Genomic DNA, 5,548 nt, shown 5'->3' with positions numbered 1-5,548 from the left:
CCTTTACCTTCCAGCACTCTGGATCAACAATGCTCATTTTATTTTTTTGTGCAATCATTTTATTAAAAAGACAGGTGAGAAATATAGAGAACAAAATGCAATCTATAAATTAGTGTAAGGTGGAAGCAAGGATGGTTTGCAAGGACAGAAAGAGATGGAGAGATACAGCGAATGGTATTAGTATAAATTACACTTAATTAGATTTCCTTTTCTTTTCTCTTATCTCTGCCTTTAATTTTTTTTCTTCACTGTTTCTTACTCCTTTCCTGTGCTTTGCATAACTTTCCTTACCCTGAAAGAGAATAGTGTGAGGGATATATATATATATATATATATATATATATATATATATATATGCATTTAACAGAATTTTATATATATTAAGCTAGTGATATGTTTAGCAACTTTTCCCTTTCCTAATATAGACTTAGGTCCTCTAACTGCAACTTTCCTAGAATTCTGGCTGCAGCTTACTTACAATTCTCAAATAGTACCTGCAGGTCCTTTGTCACTTATATATGTATGAGCACCCAGTACAGTTGACTTGAATACTGCTAATGGAATACGTGACTGGATTTCATTGAAAAAAACTGCATTTGTAGTTATGTGGGGCAATATGAATGTTCTGTCTGTGATGGCTCTTCATAGATGCAGAATTGTTACTGGGACAGTTGCACATGAGGATTTTATTCTGCAGTCAACTTGATTCATTAATAGAATTTTATGGCAAAGAATAACAAGTTATTTATCTCTTTCGATTCCTATCTTGAGTGTGTTTATTTCTGTTTAAATGTGTACAGTGGCACTTAAAAGTTTGTGAACCCATTTCAATTTTCAACATTTCTGCATAAATATGCAGCTTTGCATCAATTTCCTCGATAAATAAATGAACAAGTATATATATTTTTTACTCATTTATTTAATTGGGTTCTCTTTATCTAGTTTTAGGACTTGTGAGAATAGACCATGTTTTTCGTCGTATTTATGCAGAAATATTGAAAATTCAAAAGCACCACTATAACTATATCTGCTCCTGTGAATTCCTACCTATGTGCAAATCATGGATAAATGAGCAATTTTGTGTGTGTGTTCGTTGCAAAAAAATCTCATCACTATAATAATGCAACCCTACCAAATGACAAAACAATCTCAGTTCAAGACTAAGGCAAGTTATTCAGTTTTATGGAGATCAAAAGTTATGTTCCACCTACAGTTCCAGAAAAAGATCATTTGAACATTTCTATAACAACTTGTAACACCATGTGTGTGTGCCTTCAAGTCAGTGTTGACTCCTGGCGACTGCCTGGACAAGTCCCTGCAGTTTTCTTGGCAAGATTTTGGAAGTGGTTTGCCATTGCCTTCTTCCTAGGACTGAGAGAGTGTGACTGGCCCAAGGTCACCCAGCTGGCTTTGTGCCTAAGGCGGGACTAGAACTCATGGTCTCCCAGTTTCTAGTCTGGTACCTTGACCACTACACCAAACTGGCTCTCTGGAACACCTTCTTAATATAACATTTTAAAAAATGCCATACTCATCATGGGCAACTGGAATGCTAAAGTTTGAACTAAACTAGCATCTGCAATAATGGGAAAATTTGACCTTGGCACACGAAACAAAGCAGCTAACACAGTTCTGCTAGGCTATAGCAAATACCATCTCCCAACAATGTAAGACAACTCTACAAATTGATATCCTTAGAGAGACCACATTAAAATCAAATTGACTATATATTTTGCAAGAAAAGATGCAGCTCTATTCAATCATCAAAACAAGATCTTCTTGCTGAATTCCAGCTTAAACTAAAGAAAGCAAGCAAAATATTCAAGCCAACAATCTCAATAATATTCCATATTCATATGCAGTGTAGGTAAAGAACATTTAATATAGTAGATTTGATAAATAAAGTGCTTAAGAAATCTGGACTGATCGAAATCCATGGAATCATTAAAAATAAAGCAATTAAAATATTCTATATTGTGAAAAAGCAAAAGGAAGCAAAACAGTTGTCTACTAATATGTAGAAAACGGCTAAGGAAATTTGAAAAGCAAAAGCAACAGAGGAAAATTTATCCAACTAAATACTGAATTCCAAAACAAAGCAAGAAGAGACAAAGAGAAAAATTGAATTATGCAATACAAAGAAACTGAGGACAACAGCCAGTTGGGAAGGACAAGAAATTAAGAAAATAGAGAACCCAAGGAAAACGTTTATGCTAAGATGGCTGAGACAAATGACAAAGAAGGCAAAGATCTAACACAGAAAAAAGGTATAAAGAAAAGATGGCATGAATACAAGGAAAAAACTACACAAAAAAGACCCCAAATAAGAAGATTTGATCACTGAGTTAGATCCAGGCATTTTGGAAAATGAAGTTAAATGGACTCTAGAAAACAGAGCTAACAGCAAGCCTGCAATTGATGAAATTTCAGCAAAATTGTTTAAAATCTTGCAAAATGATGCTCTCAAAGTGCTGCTCAAAATTTCTAGGCAGGTATAGAAAACACAACAATGGCCAGAGGACTAGAAAAGATCAGCCTATATTACAATACCAAAATAAGGCAGTACTAAAGTAATGCTCAACATTTTGGTCTAGACTTCAACAATAGATGGAATAAAAACTACCAGATGTACAAGCTGGTTTCAGAAGAGGCAGAGATACCTGGAATCACACTGCAAACATCCAATGGATAATGGAAAAGAGCTCCAAAAGACTATTTATTTTCATTTATTGATTCTACTAAATCAATACTTCCAGATTTTTTTGACCAGGCAGACACCAACAAATTGTGAACAGTCGTTAAAAACATGGATATACTGGCCCACCTCATCTGCATATTGAAGAATTTGTATGCTGACCCGGAAGCAACATTTAGAATGGTTGTTGTTGTTTAGTCATTAAGTCGTGTCCGACTCTTCGTGACCCCATGAACCATATTGCGCCAGGCCTTCCTGTCCTTCACTGCCTCCCTGAGTTTGCTCAGTTTCATGCTCATTGCTTCAGTGATGCTATCTAACCATCTCATCCTCTGCCGTCCTCTTCTCCTTTTGCCTTCAATCTTTCCCAGCATCAGGGTCTTCTCCAAAGAGATCTCTCTTTGCATTAGGTGATCAAAGTATCTGAGCTTGAGCTTCATTATCGATCCTTCCAATGAGCAATCAGGGTTGATTTCCTTTAAGATTGACTGGTTTGACCTCCTAGCAGTCCAGGGGACTCTCAAGAGTCTTCTCCAGCACCACAGTTCAAAATTAGAATGGAATATAGAGCAATTAAGCAAATTGGGAAAGCAGTGTGCCAAGGTTGAATACTATCATCCTATCTATTTAATCTATATCAGAACACATTACGAGAAATGCTGGACTAAAAGAAACCAAAATTGGAATTTAAATTGCTGGGAGAGATATCCACAACCACAGATACATTGTAGATACTACTTTGTGGCTGGAAGTGAGGAAGATTTAAGGAATCTCTTGTTGAAGGTTGAAGTTGAGAGCGTAAAAGCCAGTTTGGTACTTAGTATTAAAAAAATGTCATGATGTAAGCGAGTGCAAGGAAAGGCTTCATCTTCCTCAGCTCAAACCCCACAGGGATATCTGAGTCTTTGGAGAAAGATTTTAATAGATTTATACAGGATTTTAAAGCCTGCAACATTGTACTGCCAACGAAGATGTGTATGGTCATGGGTCAGGGTTAACAATGGTTCAATAGTAGATGAGAATCAGTGATACCAATGTGGTGTAGTGGTTAAGGTGTTGGACAGACACCAGGGAGACCCAGGTTCTAGTCTGCCACACCCACAGAAGCTCACTGGGTGGCTTTGGGCCAGTCACTCTCTCTCAGCTCCACCTACCTTGTGGTAGGAGAAAATAAGAGGGAGGGAGCCTTAAGCTCCTATATACCCTGAACCGAACTAACACCATGTTTAAGCACTGCACAAACCTTTCAGTATAAAAAATAGTAAGATGTACAGCATGGCACAGACTGTATCTGGGAATGCACACTGAAGGAATGCCAGGTGCAGAGATACTGAGGAGTTCACAGGAAGGGCATTTCACTGATAAATTAGTTTCTCACACATTTTGTTTTGCATATGGTTATAAAAACTTACACTGGCCCCTTAGCATGGATGTGCCATGGCAGAACACAGCATACGTACCTGTTGTCCATCACAGGAAGCGTTGCGTGTTTACTCCTGTAAGTATTTACTTTTAATAACGCTTGTGATGATCATACTGGCTTTTATCTCCTCTTTCTTGGAAATCTCTCATGCATATTGGTCCCTGGAGGGCATCTATCTTTGGGCATTAAACAGCTCCTGAACAAAAGATGAAGAATAAATCCCACACACATACAAACAAACAAACAAATAAAAATAATAAAAAACCCTACTAGTAATGAAGCTTACATTGGAAAAATCAATTTGACAAGATGATCAGATCACCGATACACAAGCAGGAGCTTACAAGAATCCAAAAAATCAGTGGCTATCAGGTAAGTCTGGCAAACTGTTGCCTGTGGGGCCACAAAGAATTAGAAGGGACTGAACTGAACAAAATGTGTAGAAAGTGCCATCTTGGGAAGATCTGAATTAGGAACAATGAGACACAGGTTTACCTTCACCCAGCCATGGAGGTAGTAACTAGTAGTAAGTGTAACACACTTTGTTAGAATGAAAGGGCAAGTGTGGAGAATCATGCACACTGCTGATATAATGGATGAAGGACGGCTTACACACTTACAGGTTACTTTAAAAAAGAAATCTGAGAACCCCTGAAATATTTTCAGTATCAGAATCTGTCTCACTAGTATCACAGAAGATATACATGTGGTATTACCATCATATTTCTAAGCACTCTTTAAGGCAGGCTTCACAGCCTGGTGCCTGCCAGATCTGTGGGGCACTACAAATCCCAGAATTCTGAGGACAGCTGCTCCACCCGGAATTCTGGGAGTTGTAGTCCCACACATGTAACCGGCTCAAGGTATGGACAACATATGTCTTCAAGTAGCACTGTTGTGTTAGCAGCTGAGATACAAATTTATGGGGAAGGGAAGATTTTATTCACCTCCTCTTCCCCGGAGTTTGCAAAGCTTTGGTACATTTTTTTTAAACAACCACAACGGCAGCGAAAGATTGATCAACACAAGAAATACAATGTAAGGGAAGCCCTTCTGAAGAACCCACACACACCATCGACCAAACAGAGGGTGGGGAGGGACGGAGGGAGGGACCAAGAGAAAGGGATGCACGAAAAGGAGCAGCAGCTCTGAGTCCTGTTATTTTTCCAAAGAGCACAAACAAGGAGGGTCTGGGGAGAGTCGCTGCCTCTTCTGCCCTTGAATTGCCCCTAATTCTCCCGCACACTCCCGATTTGGAGCGGCGCTGGCGTCGACCGGGCTGCACCCCGCGCGCCTACTTTCCTTGCTTCTTCCCGGGAAAATCAGCACCGAGCCTCTCCCCGGTGCTCGGCCGGGTCGGCGCCAGCACTCCAGTATTATAGTAGCTGCTGCCGCCGCCGCCGCTGCCGTCTCCTCTCCTCCTCCTCCTC

This window comes from Python bivittatus, unplaced genomic scaffold (genome assembly GCF_059951505.1).
Source record: "Python bivittatus isolate LINGU-HERP-01145 unplaced genomic scaffold, Pbiv_v1 ctg000840_np1212, whole genome shotgun sequence".
Classification (NCBI taxonomy): Eukaryota; Metazoa; Chordata; class Lepidosauria; order Squamata; family Pythonidae; genus Python; species Python bivittatus.
Note: the sequence above shows the minus strand (reverse complement) of the source record.